Here is a 25,226-nt window from a genome sequence, read left to right as displayed (position 1 = left end):
GTACTGTGTTCAATTCTGGTCGCCACACTATAGGAAGGATGTGATTGCACCGGAGGGAGGAGGTGCAGAGGAGTTTCACCAGGATGTTCCCTGGGATGAACATTTAAGTTATGAAGAGAGGTTGGATTGACTTTGGTTGTTTCACAGAAGGCTGAGGGGTGACCTAATCAAGTTCAACAAGATTATGAGGGGCATGGACAGGGTGGATTGAGATCAGCTGACCACCCAGGACAAAGCAACCCGCTTGACTGCTATCCCATTCACAAAACTTCAATCCCTCCACCACCGACAAACAGTGGGAGTCATGTGTGCCATCTACAAGATGCACTGCAGGAACTCACGAAGATTCCGGAGACAACACCTTCCAAACCCATGACCGCTACCATCTAGAAGGTCAAGAGCAGCAGATACATAGGGGACATCACCACCTGGGAGTTACTCTCCAAGTCACTCATCATCCTGACTTGGAAATAGATCACTGTTCCTCCACTGTCACTGGGTCAAAATCCTGGTACTTTCTCCATAACAGCACGGTGGATGTACCTACACCACATGGACTGCAGCGGTTCAAGAAGACAGCTCTGCACCACCTTCTGAAGGGCAATTAGGGATGGGCTATAACTGCTGGCCTGGTCAGCGAAGCCCACATCCTGCAAATTAATTTAAATAAAGGGGGGGCTGCCTTCTGCACAGGTTGTGTCACCGCTCTCCGAGGATTCCTGCACTGAGCCAGTTCTCCCACTCCCTCCATCAGAGATTTGAACAGAAAACTGGATCAAATAAATGGGTATTTTTCTATTCGATCTAGGATTGGAAACTCCATCAACTGAACTTTTATTAAACATAAAACCCCAAGAGCTACATGGACCTAAACACTGCAAACAAGCAGTCGAAAGCTCACTGTACTGTTGATACGGAAACCAAGGTATTGGGTCATTATCGCCTCAAAGGTACAAAGCAGTGACCAGCAGACAATCCAATTGCAGTAACTGGGAGACCATCAGAGCTGATGACCCCAGACAACAGCCATTATTACACAAACAAACATCGACAACAGCTGAGGAGAAATGGACTTTATCACATTCACATCAACTCGGGACCCAGAGACATCACACCTGGATGGGGTCCATTGTTTCGGTCATGGGAACATCTCAATGAATGAGTTTGTCTGGACCAAGGAGGAACCAGGCTAAATGGAGATGAAAAAGGTGCTGAACACCAACAACCCAAACAGGATTTCTCCAGGAAATATGCTTTGGTATTTTCAATAATATTTAGGAATGAAAAGGCCGAGACAGTCAGGTCTGGCACTGCAGTCACCAGGGAGAGTCAGGAAGGGTCAATGTGATCCATGGACCTACAGCTCGCACTGGAACGACCAACTGTGCCGGGAGCTGTATCAGCCAGATCCGGGGGAGATTGGATAGTTAAGGATAGTTTAAAGGTAGCAAGTAAATCCTGAGGGGATTTGAGCTGAGATTTAGGCAGAAACGCTGGGCGGGATTCTCCGAAATGGAGGCAGAGTGTTTGCGCCGTCGTGAACGCCATCGAGGTTCACGAAGGCGCGAAACGGCCCCTATCCCGACCGATTCAGGGCCTGATAATGGGCCAGGAGTGGGGCTGCGTCATTTACACACGCCAGGCCTTGTTGCCATGTAAAGGCGGCGCCGCATACATGACGCGGCCGGCGCCGCATAACTGGCATCACCCGCGCATGCACGGGTTGGCCGGCGCCAACCCGTGCATGCGTGGTTGCCGTCCTCTCCGAGTCCGCTCCGCAAGAAGATGTCAGACGGATCTTGCGGGGCTGCGAAAGATAGGAGGTCCTCCTTCAGAGACACCCCATTTGAGGCCCCCCCCGGTGCAGGATCCCCCCTCCCCTCCCCGCAGGCAGCCCCCCCCATTACACCAGTTAAAGCTCATGTATTAGGAATTACGAGCATTTCGTAATTGCTCGGCCCGGCCCACGCATCCACCTGCAGGGGATGCGGCAAAAAGGGCCATTTTGTGGGGGTGTGGCAGGCCCGAGCGGTGGCCGCGGTCTCCAGCGGCGAATCCGGACCGCCACCACAAACCTCTCCACGGGCCCCGTGTGGCCAGCGGTCGCCGCCACCCCCATATCCAAGGGCCACTTGCGGACCCCGGGCGCCAGCATCTTGTTCCACGGACGCCACGCTTGAGGGATGGGCGCCGTCATTTTGTGCACCCCCGGCCAGGTGCGACCAATGGGAGACGCCATCTTGGATGAACCCCCAGGACCTCAGCTCAGCCGACCACACACTGCCTGAACAGAATTCCCAACTACTGCGTTTGGCCTCGGTGACTCTGGATCAGTCTCGACCTCGAACACTCTGAACCGCTACGACGACCGTTTTCATCAACGGGCACGAGACGTCCTGCTTAATTGACTCTGGGAGCACGGAGAGCTTCATACACCCCGACAAGTAAGGCGCTGTTTCCTCCTCATCCACCCTGTTAATCAAAAAATCACACTGGCCTCCAGTTCCCACTCAGTGGCGAGAAAGGGGTTTTGTTTAGCAAACCTCACAGTCCAGGGAAGGGAGTTCAAAAATTTCCGTCTCTACATCCTTCCCCACCTTTGCGCGGCTACACTCCTGGGTTTAGACTTCCAGTGTAACCTTCAAAGTCTGACCTTCAAATTCAGCGGCCCTATACCCCCCTTACTGTCTGCGGCCTCGCGACCCTTAAAGTCGACCCGCCTTCCCTGTTTGCGAACCTCACCCCAGATTGCAAACCCGTCGCCACCAGGAGCAGACGCTACAGTGCACAGGACCAGATCTTTATTCGGTCAGAGGTCCAAAGGCTACTGAGGGAAGGGGTCATTGAAGCCAGTAACAGCCCCTGGAGAGCTCATGTAGTGGTGGTAAAGACCGGGGAGAAGCATAGGATGGTCATCGACTACAGTCAGACCATCAACAGGTTTACGCAGCTGAACGCGTACCCTCTCCCGCATATCTGACCTGGTAAACAGGATCGCGCATTACAAGGTCATCTCCATGGTGGATCTTAAGTCCGATTACCACCAGCTCCCCATCCACATTAGTGACCGCAAATACACTGCCTTCGAGGCAGATGGGCGGCTCTATCACTTCTTAAGGGTTCCGTTCGGTGTCACCAACGGGGTCTCGGTCTTCCAGCGCGAGATGGACCGAATGGTTGACCGGTACGGTTTACGGACAACATTCCCGTATCTCGATAATGTTACCATCTGCGGCCACGACCAGCAGGACCACGACACCAACCTCCAAAAATTCCTCCAGACCGCAAAGATCCTTAACCTTACATATAACAAGGATAAATGCGTGTTTAGCACCGGCCGCCTAGCCATCCTCGGCTACGTAGTGCGAAATGGAGTTTTCGGCCCTGACCCTGAACGCATGCGCCCCCTTATGTAGTTGCCCCTCCCTCACTGCTCCAAGGCCCTGAAGCGCTGCCTAGGGTTTTTCTCTTACTATGCCCAGTGGGTCCCCAATTATGCGGACAAGGCCCGTCCCCTGATCCAATCCACAGCTTTTCCCCTGTCAATAGAGGCCCGCCAGGCCTTCAGCCGCATCAAAGCAGACATTGCAAAGGCCACAATGCACGCCATTGACGAGTCCCTCCCCTTCCAGGTCGAGAGCGATGAGTCTGACGTAGCTCTGGCGGCCGCCCTCAACCAACTGGGCAGACCCGTGGCCTTCTTCTCACGTACACTCCATGCTTCCGAAATCCGCCACCCCTCAGTCGAAAAGGAGGCCCAGGCCATAGTAGAAGCTGTGCGACATTGGAGGCATTACCTGGCCGGCAGGAGATTCACTCTCCTCACTGACCAACGGTCGGATGCTTTCATGTTTGATAATGCACAGCGGGGCAAGATAAAAAAAACGATAAGATCTTGCGGTGGAGGATCGAACTCTCCACCTACAACTACGAGATCTTGTATCGTCCCGGGAAGCTAAACCAGCCTCCTGATGCCCTGTCCCGCGGCACATGTGCCAATGCACAAGTGGACCGCCTCCGAGCCCTCCACGAGGACCTCTGCTACCCGGGGGTCACTCGCTTTTTCCACTTTATCAAAACCAGCAACCTGCCCTACTCCATCGAGGAGGTCAGGACAGTCACCAGGGACTGCCAAATCTGCGCAGAGTGCAAACCGCACTTCTACCGGCCAGAGAAAGCGCACCTGATAAAGGCTTCCCGTCCCTTTGAACGCCTCAGCATGGACTTCAAAGGCCCCCTCCCCTCCACCGACCACAACACGTACTTCCTGAACGTGATTGACGAGTACTCCCGGTTCCCATTCGCCACCCCCTGCCCCGACATGACCGCCTCCACCGTCATCAAGGCCCTCCATAGCAGCTTTGCACTGTTCGGGTTCCCCGCTTACATACACAGCGATAGGGGGTCCTCCTTTATGAGCGACGAACTGCGTCAATTCCTGCTCAGCAAGGGCATCGCCTCAAGCAGGACGACCAGTTACAACCCCCGGAGTAACGGACAGGTAGAGAGGGAGACCGTCCTACTGGCCCTGAGGTCCAGGAACCTCCCAGTCTCCCGCTGGCAAGAAGTCCTCCCGGATGCCCTCCACTCCATCCGGTCACTACTTTGAACAACCACCAATCAGACACCTCACGAACGTCTCCTTGTCTTCCCTAGGAAGTCCTCCTCTGGGACCTCGCTCCCGACCTGGCTGGCAGCACCCGGACCCATCCTGCTCCGAAAACACGTGCGGGCGCACAAGTCGGACCCGTTGGTCGAGAGGGTCCATCTGCTCCATGCTAATCCCCAGTACGCCTACATGGCGTACCCCGACGGCCGACAAGATATGGTCTCCCTACGGGACCTGGCGCCCACCGGAACTCCACGCACATTCCAGCCACCAGTCCCACCCTCCCCTCCACCGCAGCACCTTACAGGAGAATCGGTCCTTCCGCCACCCCTGCCTAGGCCCCCGCACCCACCGACGCCCCCCGCAGGCGCTCCCTCCCCAGGTCAGCCGTTTTCCCCACCAGCGCCGTCTAGGGGTGCCGAAGCTGCCATGGAGATCGAAGCCACGCTCCCGGAGTCACAGACGCCCGAGCCTCCACCGGAGTCACCACCGAGGCTCCGACGATCACAAAGGACGACCAGGGCCCCCGATCGACTGATTGCTTCATTTTAACTGTGATCTGTAAATATAAAGCACCAAATGTACATAGCTACCAGACTTGTAAATAGTTACTAAACATTGTACGGCGGTATTACGGTACCGCCATAACTAATTATACCATGTTGTTATGTTTTGTAGTTGCTGGCCACCACCCCCACCGGACTTTTTTTTAACAGGGGGTGAATGTGGTATTATAGGTATTACGGTACCTGAGAGGCTGAAGTACCATTGGTAGAACCTGTATGCTTGCTATTGGCTAGAGTGTGTAATAGCTTCGCCCTGGTAGGTGGGGTGTAAGAGCCCGTGCCGTCCCAGCAGCCCTCATTCTGTACCTGAGCTGCTGGGGGAAACATCTAGCTTATTCAAGCCTTCAGTTGGACTACAACCTCATTTTAGTGGTCATTAATCGTGCATCATGTGTCAAAGCTGAAACCCAGAGGAGACACCTCTGTCCACTTTGCCAGTTAGAACAGAGGGGGGGAATGAACAATTGTGATGAGGACGAGCTGAAAAAGCTGATCTTGTTCACTCTGGACGGGAATTTATTCCAGAGTTTAGCAGCAGCAACTAAGCTGCGGGGTGGGGATGGGAGCGGTTTGAAGGATGGGATTTTAATTGTCTTGGGACATGGTCAGGGCAGCTCGTTTTTACAGCGCAAACTGACCCAGCAGCCAATGGGAGAGGCACTGGAACCATTTGCTGAGTCTCTGTCCCTGAGACTAAGTGTTGATGCCAGGGCAGGATTCGTGGACGTCCACAACAGTAAAACCTGCAGCGAACGTGGACCGATTCAACGGCCATTAAGGGCCAGGCACCGGCGCCACGTGGAATACAATCGATTCCGATGGGAAACGATGCGGGATTCGCCGGAGTCGCGAATGACACTCGGGAGGCTGACAAGCTGCAGCCCCAGATACACACTTCACTCCCCACACACACCATCCCAACCAACAAGATGACAGCAGGGAGAGAGGCACTCCATTTTACAAATGCTGAGCTCGAGGCCCTGCTGGCCACCCTGGAGGAGAGGTGGACGGCCTTGTACCCCGGTCATTCGCCATGCCTGGGCACTGATGGCAGAGGCAGTAAGTGCCACGAGCAACACCATCCACACCGGCCAGCAGTGCCGGAAGAAATTGCACAATCTCCTGTGGGCGGCCAGGATGGGTCGGTAGCACTGTGCCCCTGGCACTGACCACCATCCCACACACCCGTAACCTTACCCCCCTCCAACCCGGAGGGTGGCCAGGGTGGGTCGGCAGCACTGTGCCCCTGGCACTGACCACCATCCCACACACCTGTAACCTTACCCCCCTCCAACCCGGAGGGTGGCCAGACCACCACCCTGCAACACACACCGGCACCCATACCGGCCGCCATAGCTGGGTGCCCGTGCCACTGAGGCCACCAGCTACCCACCCTCTGCACTGCATACGTCGGACTGCCTGACGCTGTGCATTTTCTGGCTCGCCCCCACCCCCCCCACACACACACACACAGAGGAGAAGGCTGACCATAACTGCTGGGAGAAGACAGGAGGGGTGGCGAGAATTCAGCATTTAAGCCCCATTTCCATACAATTAATGAGAGCCACACGCCATCCAATGACCTCCTGTCATTCACCGGTCTCCCCAGCAAGTGCTCACGCTGGCGCCAATTATTACTCCTTCTGAAAAACGTGAACCTGACGGAAGGGCTCCCGTGGGGAGTCGAGGAGGTGAGGAGCCATCTTTGCTCACAGGCAAAGAGGCTGTGGGCGCTGGGCTTGCTGCCTCTGCGCTCGGTGGGGATGGGGGGCCCTGGGAAGGGAGTGGCGGGATCCTCCGCAGGAGTGGCTGCCATGGTAGGGTGGGGTGGGAGCACTGGGGGGCAACTAGGGGGGCGATCACTCGCGGCACCAGCATGCCAACTGTTGGATCCCAACCCCATTCCGGTGTCAACCCCTGTCCCTGCCCGTCTGCCCCACCCATCACCCATAACCCCTACCTGCTGCTGAGGACTCTGGCTAAGCGGCTGAAGGCAATCGCTAATAGGAAACTGGCAATCGTGGTTAAGTGAGCACTTGACACATGCCAAGTGGGTTGCAGTGGGTAGGCGGGCCATGTAGCATGTGGGAGTTATTGCCGAGCATTCCGAGCACACCTTGATGCCTGGACACTGTGTGGGAGTGAACACCACACACGCAGAAGCCAACATCCGAACACCCAGGAGATGTGACACAACTCCCGGGACCCCCACTCCCCGGGGTGGGCGGGTGGCCCTGGGAGGGGGGGCTGCCTGGAAAGATAGGCAAAGAGTCCGGGAGCCAGCCCGTATGGCGGACGAAAGTGACAGGGGCATCGTAATGTTTGTGCAAAGAGTTATTTAATGTGCTGTATAATACGCCATTTCCCATAATGCCATGCACCCAAACCCCCCGTCCCCAACCCCACCCCGACCGAACCCTTCTCCCCTACCCACCCCAATGCCCGCAGCGATCCTCGAGGTGGCGGGCCCTCCAAGCTCTACCACTACATCTAGGTGTGTCCCTAGAATGCACATCTGAGGTGGGGGCAGCCAGCTGCTTACCTCATCCCGTGGCCTTTGATGCCCCTGGCAAGCGCCCTCTGGTGGCTCTGGGACCAGAGGGCACCGGCTCACTCGTCGGCAGCACATGCACAGCCGTGCCGCCCTGTCCCGTGGTTTTCCTCTGGGGGCTCCATTTCCTCCCACAATTCCCGAAAGACGTGCTGTTAGGTGAATTGGAGATTCTGAATTCTCCCTCTGTGTACCCGAACAGGCATCGGAGTGTGGCGACTAGGGGATTTTCACAGTAACTTCATTACATTAATGAAAACCTACTGACAATAAAAACAATTATTATTATTAGGACCTGTCAAACGGGAGTAGTGATTGTCTTACTGACTGACCCATCCCTCCCACTGACCACATGTCCATTCTCCCCCAGATCCAGCAGCCGACAAAGCCGGCTCATCCTGGGCGGCCCCATCTCCTGACTCCGAGGAGAACACCTCGGAGGAGAGCTCCGAGGATCCAACTGTTATAGTTGCACAGCTGTCATCCCTACCTCTAGGATACCATCTCGGAGAAGACCTCCGAGGATGCCATGATCGAGGTGTCACAGCTGCCATCCCCACCCTCCGTCAGCACCGATACTCGCACCTCGGTGGGACATGTTAGTGGTCAGACTCCTGGGGCACAATCTGGTGAGCACCACACTGCTGCTGATCTACATCAGGTGGAGGCAGGAACCCCCAGGCGAGACAGCAGTCGGAGGGCTGCTGGTCCCAGGATCCAGCTGGGTCCCAGCCAGATGCTGAGCCTGTGGTACAGAGTTAGCCGGAGCTGATGGGGATGATAGGACCAACCTGAACGTTCACAGGGAGATGTCATTATCACTCCAGCAGATCCATCACCGATTGGTGGAGTCTCAGAGGCTGCGGGCACAGGAGATCGCGCCGCCAATGAGTGGCACCGAGATCAACACTGCTCGGGTGACGACCGCAGTGGAGAACCTGGTGCACGATATTGGCACCATGAGTGATGGTGTCCAAGCTGTTGTGCAGTCAGTGACGGCCGTGGTTGAGGGCCTCGACAGTATGTCTGCCTCACCCAGTACCAGGCTGACCTTGATGAGGTTCTGTGGGACATGTCCCGCTCTCATATGGGAATGGCCGAGGTGCTGCGGAGCTTGTCCCAGTCACAGGTGGGCATGGCTGAGGCGCTGTAGAGCATGGCCCGGTCACTGGGGAATGTCCCAATCACTGATGAGCGTCGCCGAGGGCGTCGACACGACCATGGGAAACCATCAGGCTGGCAGAGCCAGATGATGCAGGGGTAGCTGGGGCTCGAACCAGCTGCCCCTCCATCTCAAGGTGAACCCCAGGGTCCTGAGTGCCATCCCAGACCCATGGGGCGGCGACGGTGGCCACCAGCACTCCCAAGTTCCACCCCTCTGATGAGGCCGCGTCTTGGGGTCAGCACATGGGCATGAGGGGAGATAGGAGAGTGATGCACAATCAATGACCACTAAAGCGAGGTTGTAGTCCAACTGAAGGCTTTAATAAGCAAGATGCTTCCCCCAGCATCTCAGATACAGAATGAAGGCTGCTGGGGCAGCATGGGGCTCTTATACCCCGCCTAGCAAGGCGGAGCTACCATACAGCTTGACCAATAGGAAGCATACAATATCTACCAATGGTGTTCCAGCATTACCAGGTACCGTAATACCTCTACACAGACTACCACATTCACCCCCTGTTAAAAAAGTGTCCGGCGGATGTGGTGGCCTGATACTATAATCATGGCAACGTGGTAGAATTAGTTATGGAGGTACCGTAATACCTCCGTACAGCGTTTTGTAACTTTTACAATTCTATTAACTATTTTACAATTTATGATTTAAATTTACAATTTAAAATGAAGCAATCAGTCGATCGGGGGCCCTGGTTATACTCTGTGATCATCGGAGCTTCAGTGGTGACTCCGGTGGAGGCTCGGGCGTCTGTGACTCCGGGAGCATGGCCTCGATCTCTGTGGCCGCTTCGACACCCCTAGACGGCGCTGGTGGGGAAAACGGTTGACCTGGGAAATCAGCGCCTGCGGGGTGCGTCGGTGAGTGGGCGGGCCTAGACGGGGTCGGCGGAAGGACCGATCCTCCTGTAAGGCGCCCTGGTGGAGTGGAGGGTGGGACTGGTGGCTGGGGTGTGCGTGGGGCTCCAGCGGGCGCCAGGTCTCGTAGGGAGACCGTATCTTGTCAGCCGTCGGGGAGGCTTTCCCCCAGCAGCTCAGGTACAGAATGAAGGCTGCTGGGGCGGCACGGGCTCTTATACCCCACCTAGCAGGGCGGAGCTACCATACAGCTTGACCAATAGGAAGCATACCATATCTACCAATGGTGTTCCAGCATTACCAGGTACCGTAATACCTCTACACAGACTACCACAGAGAGAAACTGGAGAAATATGTGAATTCAGGGCTCGGCCAGGGGGAGAATTAGAGGAAACTCGCGCAGACACGGGGAGAACATGCACACACCGCACAGACAGCGAACCAAGCCATGAATCGAACCAGTGACCCTGATGCTGTGAAGCAACAGTGCTAACCACTGTGCTATCGTGCTGTCCTCCAGGTGGAACCTGGTGGTTCCTCACCTCTGCGGAGTCCGCCAGTATCCGCGTTGGTGACCGCCCTGTACTCGGCCACACCAGTCACCTCTGATGTGTTGGGTGTTCTGGATCACAAACAGGTCACCAACACTTGAAGTAGTGCAACTCTATTTTATTATAAGGTTAACTATTTAAACATACTTGAACTGTGGGTAAATATGATACCAGCTTTAACTGTAGACCTTTGCCTAGTCCTAACCAGTTGATGCACTCAGGTGAATGTCTGTGTTGCAGGCTGCGAGCTCTGTGCTCCTTGTTGGCTGCTACTCCCAAGAGCGGGAACTCTGATGTCCCCTGTCTTTATAGTGCGTGTGCTCTCACTGGTGATTGGCTGCAGTGTTGTGTATGTTGATTGGTCCCACTGTGTGTCCATCAGTGTGTGTCTGCACCATGATATACTGGTGTATATTATGACAACCTCCAGAGCCCGCTCCTCGAAGGAGGTGAGGATTCTCACCGCAAGTCTGGGCCCTCCCCTGCTTATTATGGGAGAGCTTTGCCTGAGGGGACACAGAGAGGGTATTGTTAGCCAAACATGTGATCCACTGTTATGGGGGCGGATGTCAAGGAGGGTTGGGGATCGCCTGGGGGATGTTCCCTTGGCAGGAGGGGGGGTGAGGGGTTTGTGTCTACTCACTCTGGCTGGCCGGTGTAGGTCGTTGACCTCCTTCCGACACCGGAGACCAGTCCTTCTGGTCACACTACTGTGACTAGCTGACTACTCCCAGACAGCACTGGCTGTCTTGTGGCTCACCCTCCGGGACCCTCTGGGAACAGGACACCCCTCCTGGCCTCTGCCGTGTCCAGGAGCCTCCCCAGGTCAGCGTCTCCAAATCTTGAGGCCGGTCTCCTCGGTGCCATTATTGTGAGCTGGCTGGGATTGGTTGAGCAAGTGCTGCTCGACATTGTTATCGGAGGTCTGGCGAGAGCGGTCCTGGCCAATCAGCTGGCGAGCCGCAATTCGGGGAAGGCAACCCGTGAGGCCTCATTAAGTGGGCCAATTAACGTTGAATATTGTTGCCGGCCGAGCGCTGGGAACACGTGGCAATTCCCGCTCGCTAAGCACTTGGAAATTTTTTGGGACAATCGCGCTCTTGGAGTACTTCCAGTAGAATTCATTGAATTCATACAGTAGTTATTGTCTGTATAGTTATCTGTTAGTTATCTTTCCATATGTTTGTCAATAAATCATCATTCTAGTTAAACAACTAGATGTTCTGTGTATCTCATGACAACGGCCATATCACAGAAAAGAACAGGTTGTTAGGGGTGTGACCACCCAGAGATCAGTGGGTCTGGGCCAATCGCTCAGACAAAACAAAGATCGGACAAAGAGATGGACAATAAGGAGAGTGTGAAAGGAGGAATGTGAGGTAGAGAGATGGAGAGGTTTAGGGAGGGAATTCCAGAGCTTGGGGCCCAGGCAGCTGAAGGCACGGCCACCAATGGTGGAGTGATTATGATCAGGAATGTACAAGAGGCCAGAATTAGAGGAGCGCAGATATCTCGGACGGCTGTGGGGCTGGAGGAGATTCCCGAGATAGGGAGGGCGAGGACATGGAGGAATTGGAAAACAAGGATGAGAATTTTCAAATCGAGACATTGCTTGACCAGGAGCCAATGTGGGTGAGTGAGCACAGGGGGTGATAGGGGAACGGGACTTGGTGTGAGTTCAGGCTGGGACAGCAGAGTTTTGGATGAGCTCATGTTTCCGGAGGGTAGGATGTGGGAGAGCAGCCAGGAGTGTATTGGAATAGTCACGTCTAGAGGTAACGGAGACATGGATGAAGATTTCTGCAGCTGATGAGCTGAGAGAAGGAGGTGGGTCTCATGGATAAGATGAGCTCAGAGAGGGCATGAGGGGAGATAGGAGAGAAACTAGAGAAAGATGTGAGTTCAGGGCCCGGGCAGGGGGGGAGAATTAGAGGAAGTTTGTCCAGACGGGCTAGTGGAAGGGAGGGACGTGGCAGGGGCAGCTGATTGGATTGTCTCAATCTTAGTGAGAAAGACGTCCATGAGCTCCTCCCACTTGTTGTTGGAGATGAGGGTGGAGGGGACAGGGGAGAGGGGGTTAAGAAGATGGTCTGCAATGGAGAAAAGAAGCCGGGGATTATCTTTACATTCCAGGATGATCCTGGAATAGTGAGCAGTTTTAGCAGATGGGAGTAGGAGCCGGGAGTGTTTGAAGTGGTCCAGCCGGATCTGGCAGTGGATGGATAAACCAGTTCTCCCCCATATCCTTTCAAGTCTGCGTCACTTGGATTAAGTGAGTGGAGATGAGGCCGTAGAGGGGAATGGCCAGGGTGAGAGAGAGGAATGGTTTTATTGGGGACGAGGATATCAAAGGTGGAGGTGAGGGTGAGGTTGAGTAAATCATAATTTTGCTGGAGTGGCGGTCGGCATCACGACCGGGGGTAGCAGCAGGGTGGGGTTACCTGTAGACTTCCTGCGGTTGGAGAAGATAAAGTATGCATTAAGGGGCTCAGCAGAGGAGTTTGAGAAAAGGTGGGGGATGCTTGTGACCGTGTTTGAAGGGCTGTTCGTCGCAGGGGGATGTGGGTAGGGTGAAAAAGGGGAAAAATCTGTACAGACTATATAGTTGATTATTGGGAAGTATGTTTCCCGGGGTGTTTATTTGCTGTAACTTGCTTTGACACATGTTTGTAATAAAATATATATATTTTTAAAATCAATGTTGTGGTGATCGGAGGGCCAGCGAAAGATAGTGGAGGAGCTGTTGTCAAGTGACACTTAAACCCAAAACACTTCTTCAGTGTTTCCCTCCCTACCCCCTCCTCTAACCAAAAAAAAACAACCGCTGTAAAGATCAAGAGGAAGGCTCGAGGGCAGGTAGAAGTTGAACCGTGACATCACAGCCTGCAGGTAAGGGATTGGCTGGTGACTGGTGAGTAGTTTTTCTTTTATTTTCCCTCAGGTGTTATCGTCCGGGGCGCAAAGGTTGCTGAGTGAGTGCTTGCTGAGAAGGGGAGTGAATAACAAGTAAGCTCTTTCTTTTTCTTTTTTTTAAATCTAATGGGGATGGCAGGGAAGGTTGTGCAATGTTCCTCCTGCAGAATGTTTGTGGTGAGGGATGCCAACAGTGTCCCTGCTGATTTCATCTGTGGGAAGTGCACCAATCTCCAGCTCCTCAGAGACCGCGTTAGGGAACTGGACCTGGAGCTGGATGAACTTCGGATCAATCAGGCGGCAGAGGTGGTCATAGATAGAAGCTTCAGGGATGTAGTTACTCCGAAGAATAAAGATAGGTGGGTGACAGTGAGAGTGGCTGGGAGGAAGCAGTCAGTACAGGGATCCCCTGTGGTCGTTCCCGTTAGTAACAAGTATACTGCTTTGGATACTGTTGGGGGGTGGGGGTGGGGACTTACCAGGGGTAAGCCATGGGGTGCAGGTCTCTGACACAGAGTCTGTCCCTGTTGCTCAGAAGGGAAGGGGGGAGAGGAGTAGAGCATTAGTCATTGGAGACTCCATAATTAGGGGAATAGATAGGAGATTCTGTGGGAGCAAGAGAGACTCGCGGTTGGTGTGTTGCCTCCCAGGTGCCAGGGTGCGTGATGTCTCGGATCGTGTTTTCTGGATCCTTAAGTGGGAGGGGGAGCAGCCCCAAGTCGTGGTCCACATAGGTACCAATGACATAGGTAGGAAAAGGGATAGGGATGTAAGGCAGGAATTCAGGGAGCTAGTGTGGAAACTTAGATCTAGGACAAACAGAGTTATTATCTCTGGGTTGTTACCCGTGCCACGTGATAGCGAGATGAGGAATAGGGAAAGAGAGGAGTTGAACACGTGGCTACAGGGATGGTGCAGGAGGCAGGGTTTCAGATTTCTGGATAATTGAGGCTCATTCTGGGGTCGGTGGGACCTCTACAAACGGGATGGTCTACACCTGGACCAGAGGAGTACCAATATCCTGGGGGGGAAATTTGCTAATGCTCTTCGGGAGAGTTTAAACTAGTTCAGCAGGGGCTTGAGAACCTGAATTGTAGCTCCAGTATACAGGAGGTTGAGAGTAGTGAGGTCATGAGTAAGATTTCAAAGTTGCAGGTGTGTACCGGCAGGCAGGAAGGTGGTTTAAAGTGTGTCTTCTTCAATGCCAGGAGCATCCGGAATAAGGTGGGTGAACTTGTGGCATGGGTTGATATCTGGGACTTCGATGTTGTGGCCATTTCGGAGACATGGATAGAACAGGGACAGGAATGGTTGTTGCAGGTGCCGGCGTTTAGATATTTCAGTAAGCTCAGGGAAGGTGGTAAAAGAGGGGGAGGGGTGGCATCGTTAGTCAAGGGCATTATTACGGTGGCAGAAAGGACGTTTGATGAGGACTCGTCTACTGAGGTAGTATGGGCTGAGGTTAGAAACAGGAAAGGAGAGGTCACCCTGTTAGGGGTTTTCTATAGGCCTCCGAAAAGTTCCAAAGATGTAGAGGAAAGGATTGCAAAGATGATTCTGGATAGGAGTGAAAGCAACAGGGTAGTTGTTATGGGGGACTTTAACTTTCCAAATATTGACTGGAAACGCTATAGTTCGAGTACTTTAGATGGGTCCGTTTTTGTCCAATGTGTGCAGGAGGGTTTCCTGACACAGTCTGTAGATAGGCCAATGAGAGGCGAGGCCATATTGGATTTGGTACTGGGTAATGAACCAGGACAGGTGTTAGATTTGGAGGTAGGTGAGCACTTTGATGATAGTGACCACAATTCGTTTACGTTTACTTTAGTGATGGAAAGGGATAGGTATATACCGCAGGGCAAGAGCTATATCTGGGGGAAAGGCAATTATGATGCGATGAGGCAAGACTTAGGATGCATCGGATGGAGAGGAAAACTGCAGGGGATGGGCACAATCGAAATGTGGAGCTTGTTCAAGGAACAGCTACTGTGTGTCCTTGATAAGTATGTACCTGTCAGGCAGGGAGGAAGTGGTTGAGCGAGGAAACCGTGGTTTACTAAGGCAGTCGAAACACTTGTCAAGAGGATGAAGGAGGCTTATGTAAAGATGAGACATGAAGGTTCAGTTAGGGCACTCGAGAGTTACAAGTTAGCTAGGAAGGACCTAAAGAGAGAGCTAAGAAGAGCCAGGAGGGGACATGAGAAGTCTTTGGCAGGTAGGATCAAGGGTAACCCTAAAGCTTTCTGTAAATGTGTCAGGAATAAAAGAATGACTAGGGTAAGAGTAGGACCAGTCAAGGACAGTAGTGGGAAGTTGTGCTTGGAGTCCGAGGAGATAGGAGAGGTGCTAAATGAATATTTTTCGTCAGTATTCACACAGGAAAAAGACAATGTTGTCGAAGAGAATACTGAGATTCAGGCTACGAGACTAGAAGGGCTTGAAGATCATAAGGAGGAGGTGTTAGCAATTCTGGAAAGTGTGAAAATAAATAAGTCCCCTGGGCCGGATGGGATTTATCCTAGGATTGTCTGGGAAGCTAGGGAGAAGATTGCTGAGCCTTTGGCTTTGATCTTTAAGTCATCTTTGTCTGTAGGAATAGTGCCAGAAGACTGAAGGATAGCAAATGTTGTCCCCTTGTTCAAGAAGGGGAGTAGAGACAACCCCAATAACTATAGACCAGTGAGCCTTACTTCTGTTGTGGGCAAAATCTTGGAAAGTTTTATAAGAGATAGCGTGTATAATCATCTGGAAAGGAATAATTTGATTAGACATAGTCAACACGGTTTTGTGAAGGGTAGGTTATGCCTCACAAACCTTATTGAGTTCTTTGAGAAGGTGACCAAACAGGTGGATGAGGGTACAGCAGTTGATGTGGTGTATATGGATTTCAGTAAAGCGTTTGATAAGGTTCCCACGGTGGGCTACTGAAGAAAATACGGAAGCATGGGATTCAGGGAGATTTAGCAGTTTGGATCAGAAATTGGCTAGCTGGAAGAAGACAAAGGGTGGTGGTTGATGGGAAGTGTTCAGAAAGGAGTCCAGTTACTAGTGGTGTACCACAAGGATCTGTTTTGGGGCCACTGCTGTTTGTCATTTTTATAAATGACCTGGAGGAGGGCCTAGAAGGATGGGTGAGTAAATTTGCAGATGACACTAAAGTCGGTGGCGTTGTGGACAGTGCGGAAGGATGTTACAAGTTACAGAGGGACATAGATAAGCTGCAGCGCTGGGCTGAGAGGTGGCAAATGGAGTTTAATGCAGAAAAGTGTGAGGTGATTCATTTTGGAAGGAATAACAGGAAGACAGAGGACTGGGCTAATGGTAAGATTCTTGGCAGTGTGGATGAGCAGAGAGATCTCAGTGTACATGTACATAGATCCCTGAAAGTTGCCACTCAGGTTGAGAGGGTTGTTAAGAAGGCATACGGTGTGTTAACTTTTATTGGTAGAGGGATTGAGTTTCGGAGCCATGAGGTCATGTTGCAGCTGTACAAAACTCTGGTGCGGCCGCATTTGGAGTATTGCGTGCAATTCTGGTCGCCGCATTATAGGAAGGATGTGGAAGCATTGGAAAGGGTGCAGAGGAGATTTATCAGAATGTTGCCTGGTGTGGAGGGAAGATCTTATGAGGAAAGGCTGGGGAACTTGAGGCTGTTTTCGTTAGAGAGAAGAAGGTTAAGAGGTGACTTAATTGAGGCATACAAGATGATCAGAGGATTGGCTAGGGTGGACAGTGAGAGCCTTTTTTCTCGGATGGTGATGTCTAGCACGAGGGGACATAGCTTTAAATTGAGGGGAGATAGATATAGGACAGGTGTCAGAGGTAGGTTCTTTACTCAGAGAGTAGTAAGGGCGTGGAATGCCCTGCCTGCAACAGTAGTGGACTCGCCAACACTAAGGGCAATCAAATGGTCATTGGATAGACATATGGACGATAAGGGAATAGTGTAGATGGGCTTTAGAGTGGTTTCACAGGTCGGCGCAACATCGAGGGCCAAAGGGCCTGTACTGCGCTGTAATGTTCTATGTTCTATAGTTGGGATTTTGAAAGTACCGTTGTAAGTGAATTGGGGAATAGGTTTTTCCAGGGATGGATACAGAAGGGGGTAGGGTTGGGGTGTGGAAGGGGGATGTGGGTGGGCAGTGATACAAGGAAGTGATCAGAGATGGTCTTATCTGTGATTGAAACTCTGGGAGTACTGAGACCACGTGAGATGGTACGGTCACGGGGGAATATGGGTTGGAGAATTGTGATTGTGATGATTTAATCCCAGCAACTTTCAGTCTCTTTTCTGATTTGAATCTTGTAAACTCAGAGATTCCAGATGAAACTGATTATTTAAAAATGATTGATAATTGTCTTTGAATCCAATCTTCTGCTGATGTGTGAATAACATGTGCTGAAGACAGACCCCTCTTTCTTTTAATCATTTTGGCCAGCATTTGTCAATCATTAATTGCCTAATTGAGAAGGTGGTGGTCAGCTGCCTTCTTGAACGGCCGTTGAAAAGACCACCCCATTTAAGCCCACACCTCCGCCCTGTTCAGGAATGGGTTAAGAAACATTCCAATTAGATGTCTCATTGATCCATTAATTGGCACAGATATGTAAAGAGGCTACAGGTGGCCTTGGGAGCATGTGATGTGATGATAGAGTTTGGTGCTGAGTGTGTTCAAAGAAAAATAAAGGTGTTTGGGAAAAGGAGCAGATCTCTTGACTCTTTACTCAATAGCAGGTGGTGTTTGTGCAGCCTTCTGTATAAACTCCATGACATAGTCCTCAATAGAGTAATCCTCTGTTTTCCGGAATCTATCGAATTCTGACCAGGCTTCATACGCACTTAACAAGTCATCTTTTTGATAAATCTTATCCATAAAGCATAATAGAGTCTCCAGACCTTCTTCTGAGTCCAATTGTTCCAATCCCAGTTCAGAAAACACTTTGCTTCAGATTTTACTCTCATAAGGTCGAGAAAGAGCCAATGCCATACCTTGCTTCCTCTTTCCCAAGGCAGTAACCTTAGTCCACATAACAACTGCACTTCTCCATTGGTCGTACGATCCCCTTTCAGAAAATAATGGTGGATAGTCATATCCGGCCATCTTTATCCTGGGTTCAGCCATATTTTTTTTTCCTTCTAACTCACTCCTTGGTTTATGCAGAATTTTTTTTTTCCTGGAAAAATATCTTTCAACCCTTTACATTTACACAGCAACCATCCTCTGCTGCCAGTGTTAGCCTCAGGCTGCATTTGAAACTCATAGTTTATAATGATGCGTCCTGTGCAAATTTATGTGATGGGGTTTCAAGCGCAGGAGGTTTTGTATAATTTTCCTTTTGGGAACAATGGTAAATGTTGCCCTCTTGTGTGGGAAACAAAGAAAATAAGGAGAGTGGTCAGAAGCACTTTGGCTGCTGAGACTTTAAGCCTTGTAGAGGCGGTGGATATGGCCTTTTATAGATCTCAGATATTGACAGACATTTTGGGATTAAGGGATTTGGGTAACATACCCATTGAGTGTCACATTGACAATAAATCCCCGTGGGAAAATGTGCACTCTACAAAAAGTGTCAATGAGAAAGGCTAAGGATAGGCATCGCAAGTTTGAAGCAGATGTTGGACAGAGGGGAGATAGCAAAAAATTAAATGGGTCGACAGTAGCTATCAATTGTCCGACTGTTAAACGAAAAGAGGGCCTAGTTCACAGAAACTTTTGGATATTGTTAATGAAGGGCGCCTGTTTCTGTGACTGTATTTTTTTTCCTTTCAAAAAAAAAGAGGGGGCAAAATTGCATGTGTTTTTGAGTTTCTTGAAATTTTGGTTTCACCAAATAATTTTTTTTCTGCAAGGAAGGGGAGACAGTTGAGGAATGGGTTAATAAACATTCCAATTAGTGTCTCATTGATCTGATAATTAGCACTGATATGTAAAGAGGCTACAAGTGGCCTTGGGAGCATGTGATGTGATGATAGAGTTTGGTGCTGAGTGTGTTCAAGGAAAAATACAGGTGTTTGGGTAAAGGAGCAGAACTCTTGACTCTTTACTCAACAGCAGCCAGAGGCTAACACACTCTATCCCTGTAACCCCACCCAACCTTTTTGGACACTAAGGGCAATTTAGCATGGCCAATCCACCTAACCTGCACATCTTTGGACTGTGGGAGGAAACAGGAGCACCCGGAGGAAACCCACGCAGACACGGGGAGAACGTGCAGACTCCGCACAGACAGTGACCCAAGCTGGGAATTGAACCTGGGACCCTGGAGCTGTGAAGCGACTGTGCTAACCACTCTGCTACTCTGCCGCCCTGTACCGTGCTGCACATTGTGCAGTCAGAAACAGACATCCCTACTTCTGACCTTATGATGGAAGGAAGGTCATTGATGAAGCAGTTGAAGGTAGTTGAGCCTAGGACACTACCCTGAGCAACTCCAGCAGTGATGTCCTCGAGCTGAGATGATTGACCTCCAACAACTGCAACCATCTTTCTTTGTGCCAGGTATGGCTCCAACCAGCGGAGAATTTTCCCCCTGATTCCCATTCATTCTAGTTTTGCTAGGGCTCCATGATGCCAAACTCGTTTAAATGCTGCCTCGAAATCAAGGGCAGTCACTCTCACTTCACCTCTGGGGTGCAGCTATTTTGGCCATGTTTGAACCAAGGATGTAATTAGGTCAGGAGTTGAGTGACCTTGTGGATCCTCAACTGAGCGTCAGTGAACAGGTTATTGCTGATAAAGTGACGCTTGATAGCACTGTTGATGACTCCTTCCATCACTTTACTGATGATTGAGAGTAGACTGAGTGGGTGATAATTGGTCGAATTGAATTTGACCTGTTTTTGTGTATAGGCCACACCTGGGCAATTTTCCACATTGCCGGGTAGATGCCGGTGTTGTATCTGTACTGGAACAGCTTGGTTAAGGGTGCGGCAAGTTCTGGAGCACAAAAGTACTATTGCTGGAATATTGTCAGGGCCCATAGCCTTTGTAGTATCCAGTGACTTCAGCCATTTTCTGATATCACGTGGAGTGAATCATAGTGGCGAAAGACTGAGGTCTAATAAACTAAGGAACTCCTCAAGTGGCCAAGATGGAAAATCCATGTGGCACCTCTGAACTCAAGAGTAATGTAAATGCTTCAACCTCATCATTGCACTGATATGCTGGGCTCCTCCATCATTGAGGGTGGGGATATTTGTGCAGCCTCCTCCTCCAGTGAGTTGTTCAATTGTCTATAACCATTCACGGCTGGATGTGGCAGGACTACAGAGCTTAGATCTGACCCATTGGTTGTGGGATCCCTTCGCTCTATCTATCATTTGCTGCTTATGCCATTTGGCACACAAGTAGTCCTGTAGCTTCACCAGGCTGACACCTCATTTTTCAGTATGCCTGGTGTTGTTCCTGACATGCTCTCCTGCACTCTTCATTGAACCAGAGTTGATCCCCTGGTTTGGTGGTAATGGTAGAGTGGGGGATATGTTGGGCCATGAGGTTACAGATTATTTTGAGTCCAATTCTGCTACTGTTGATGACCCACAGCACGTCATGGAAGCCCAGTCTTGAGTTCCTGGATCTGTTCAAAGTCTGTCCCATTTAATACAATGGTAGTGCCACACAACACGATGGAGGGTATCCTCAATGTGTAGACAGGACTTTGTCTCCATAAGGACTGTGCAGTGGTCACTTCGACCCATACAGTCATGGGCAGATGCGTCTGCAGCAGGCAGCTTGGTGAGGATGAGATCAAGGATGTTCCTCCCTCTTGTTGGTTCCCTCACCGAATCTCAAAGCTATGTCCATTAGGACTCAGCCAGCTTGGTCAGTAATGGAGACACAGAGACTCTGTTGTTGATGGGCAGCCAGAGTACAATTTGTGTAATTTCTATCCTCGGTGTTTCTGCCAATTAATGTTAAACATGTGCAGACTCATAAACTGAGGGAGATGGTAATTGTCATGAGAATGTCACTTTCAGAAATGTTTGGCTGCTCATGTTTAGCAGTGATGTCAGAGTGTGGTGGAGCTGAGCTCTGGCTCTGCTTTTTAGTTTCACTTTGCGAAAAGCTTGGGTGTGTTTTAGTTTCGTTTTCAGAGCTGGATAGCTGCAGTCACAGCCAGAAGGGGTATTAGTCTTTCTCTTTGAATTCTAAAGACTGTAAATCGACCCTTTGATGATTTAAAACAAATAAATGTTCTCAGTAGTGACTTTAACCTGATGTGCTTCTGATAGAGGATATGTTTTTTGTAAGTCTTTTGGATGTTAAAAGGACAGCGTAAGGATTACTTAGTGTTGTATTCTTTGGGAGTTGTATTTGAATTAATGGTTCCTTAGATGTTCACTGTTTGTTTTAAAAAGGTTAACTTGAGTTCATAGAATAAACATTGTTTTGCTTTAAAAAAATACTTTTCCATTTCTGATGTACCACACCCGTAGAGTGGGCCGTGTGCTCCCATACCACAATCTATTAAAAGTTGTGGGTCAGGTGAACTCCATGATACACTTTGGGGTTCTCTAAACCCTGGCCCATAACATAATCATGTTTAACACATGTTTATCCTGACAACATGAGACTTAATGGGGTCCAGAGTCGATGTTGAGGACTCCCAGGGCAATTCCCTCCCGACCGTATACCATTGGGTTACCACCTCTGCTGGGTCTGTCCTGCCGGTGAGACAGGACATGCCCAGGGATGGTGATGGTGGTGTCTGGAACATTATCTGTAAAGTGTCTGTGAGTGTGACTATGTCAGGCTGTTGATGACTAGTCTGTGGGTCAGCTTTCCCAATTTTGACTAAGCCCTCAGATGTCAGTGTGGAGGACTTTGCAGGGTCGATAGTGTTGGTTTTGCCATTGTTGTTTCCGGGGTCTAGGTCGATGCCGGATGGTGCATCCGGCTTCATTCCTTTTAGAATTTGCAGTGGTTTGATACAACTGAGTGGCCATTTCAAATCACATTGCTGTGGGTCTGGAGTCACATGAAGACCAGACCAGGCAGGAATGGCAGATTTCCTTTTCGAAAGGAATGAACGAAATGCCAATTTGGAGCCAGGTTAGGGACAGTCTCGTGCTGTGGACCCAGGTCTACAAGAGGCAACTGGAGATATCCCTGAAAAGGAAAGATTTGCTGGATTCAATGTTGAGGAGTCCCAGATTGACTCCCTCCCGACTGTCTATGAGGAAATGTGCCGCCACCTCTGCTGGGTCTGTACTGCCGGTGAGACAGGACATACCCAGTGATGGTGATGGTGGTGTCTGGGCCATTATCTGTCAGGTATCATTCTGTGAGTGTGACTATGTCAGGCTGTTGCTGACTAGTCTGTGGAGACAACTTTCCAGATTTTGACACAAGACCCCAGATGTTAGTGAGGAGGACTTTGCAGGGTAAACAGGGCTGGGTTTGCCGTTGTTGTTTCCGGGGTCTAGGTCGATGCTGGATGGTGCATCCGGTTTCATTCCTTTTAGGATTTGCAGCGTTTTGATACAACTGAGTGGCCATTTCAGAGTCAACCATAGAAACATAGAATATACAGTGCAGAAGAAGGCCATTCGGCCCATTGAGTTTGCACTGGCCCTTGGAAAGGGAACCCTACCCAAGCCCACACATCCACCCTATCCCCATTGCTGTGGGTCTGGAGTAGGCCAGACCAGGTAAGGACGGCAGATTTCCTTCCTTAAAGGACATTAGTTGACCAGATGTGTTTTTACGACAATCGTCAATGGTTTCATGGTCATCATTACTGAGACGAGCTTTTAATTCCAGATTTATTCATTGAATTTAAATTCCACCAGCTGCCATGGTGGGATTTGAACCTGTGACCCCAGAGTATTACATACATACATACATAGATACATAGAAGATAGGAGCAGGATGAGGCCTTTTGTCCCTTCGAGCCTGTTCAGCCATTCATCACGATCATGGCTGATCATCCAACTCAATAGCCGAATCCGGCTTTCTCCCCATAGCCTTTGATCCCATTCTCCCCAGGTGCTATATCCAGCCGCCTCTTGAATATATTCAAAGTTTTAGCATCAACTACTTCCTGTGGCAATGAATTCCACAGGCTCACCACTCTTTGTGTGAAGAAATGTCTCCTTATCTCTGTCCGAAATAGTTTACCCTGAATCCTCAGGCTGTGACCCCTGGTTCTGGGCACACCCATCATTGGTAACATCTTCCCTGCATCTACCCTGTCTAGTCCTGTTAGAATTTTATAAGTCTCTATGAGAATCCCCCTCATTCTTCTGAACTCCAGCGAGAACAATCCCAACCTAGTCAATCTCTCCTCAGACGACAGTTCCGCCATCCCTGGAATCAGTCTGGTATACCTTCGCTGCACTCCCTCGAGGGCAAGAACATCCTCCCTCAGAGGAGACCAAAACTGCACACAACACTCCAGGTGTGGCCTCACCAATGCACTGTACAATTGCAGCAACACATCCCTGCTTCTGTACTTGAAACCTCTTGCAATGAAGGCCAACACACCATCAGCCTTCTTTACCGCCTGCTGCACCTGCATGCTTACCTTCAGTGAATGGTGCACAAGGCCACCCAGGTCCCGCTGCACACTCCCCTCTCCCAATTTACAACCATTCAGGTAGTAATCTGCCTTCCTGTTTTTGCTGAAAATGAATAACCTCACATTTGGGGCTGGTTTAGCACAGGGCTAAATTGCTGGCTTTTAAAGCAGTCCAAGGCAGGCCAGCAGCACAGTTCAATTCTCGTACCAGCCTCCCCGAACAGGTGCCGGAATGTGGCGACTAGGGGCTTTTCACAGTAACTTCATTTGAAGCATAATTGTGATAATAAGCAATTTTCTTTTAATTTTTTTCAACTTATCCAAATACTGCATCTGCCATTGGTTTGCCCACTCAACCAACCTGTCCAGATCTTGTTGTAGGATCCCTGCATCCTCGTCACAATTCACCCTCCCACCTAACTTGGTATCATCTGCAAACTTTGAGATGTTACATTTTCTTCCCTCATCCAAATCATTAATATATATTGTGAATAGCTGGGGTCCCAGCACCGATCCCTGTGGTACCCCACTGGTTACTGCCTGCCAATTTGAAAAGGACCCATTAATCCCTACTCTTTGTTTCCTCTCTGCCAACCAGTTTACTATCCACTAGCCTGGGCCTCTGGATTACTAGTCCAGTGTTATTACCACTACACCACGGCCTCCCCCACATTGTGCTGTGGGGCTCCATGGAACTGTACGATGGGCAGAATGGCCTCCTTCTGTGCTGGAAGATTCGAGGTAGTGGACACGGTTCACAGTTTTCTCCCGTGTCAGTAACAAACATCCAGCTGCTCTGAGCCCCTTCTTTCACTTCCTCTGTTGGTTATGTTTCAATCTTCCGATCTGACAGACTTTGCTGTTATTTTTTACACTGGGGGTTTCTGCTGTGGTCTGAATCTCTAACAATAACTGTCCAATCAGTGACAAGAACAGCAGCTAAGAGCAGTCAGGACTGAGGAGCCAGGCTTACTGGGAAACACATTGGGAAGATCAAAGCCATCGTCTTCAGCTCCCGATACAAACTCCATCCCTCTCCCTGAGCAACTGTCTGCTGCTCAACCAGACTCTTTACAACATTGGCCTCATCTCTCTGTTCCTCCACAATTCCCAGCTTCCCACCATTTAGAAATGACTCTGATTTCTCTTTCTTTGGTCCAAAGTGGATGATTTCACATCCCCACATTGAACTCCATCTGCCATTGTCTTCAGTCCCCATCACAATCTCTGTTCCCCAGACACTGATTCCATCCCTCTCCCTGGGCCTGTCTGACTCTGAACCACGCAGTTCACAGCCATGGTGTCCTATTTGACCCTGAGATGATCTTCCCACCACATCATCCACTCCATCACTAAGACGGCCTATTTCCCCCTCGGTAACATCGCCCGAGTCCGTCCTGCCTCACATCATCTGCTGCTGAGAATCTCCTCCATGTCTTTGTTCCCTCTAAACGTGACTATTCCAATGCTGTCCTGGCCGG

The 25,226-nt window shown here is 50.6% G+C and overlaps 1 long non-coding RNA gene across 1 annotated transcript in view; it reads left to right on the top strand.

The window, feature by feature from the left end:
• Positions 1-25,226, top strand: part of LOC140426683 (uncharacterized) — a 259,612-nt gene that overhangs the window by 187,508 nt on the left and 46,878 nt on the right. The window lies entirely within an intron of this gene.

The sequence above is a fragment of the Scyliorhinus torazame genome, chromosome 7 (assembly GCF_047496885.1).
Source record: "Scyliorhinus torazame isolate Kashiwa2021f chromosome 7, sScyTor2.1, whole genome shotgun sequence".
NCBI lineage: Eukaryota > Metazoa > Chordata > Chondrichthyes > Carcharhiniformes > Scyliorhinidae > Scyliorhinus > Scyliorhinus torazame.
The sequence above is the reverse complement of the archived record's forward strand: the minus strand, read 5'-3'. Positions and strand labels throughout refer to the sequence as shown.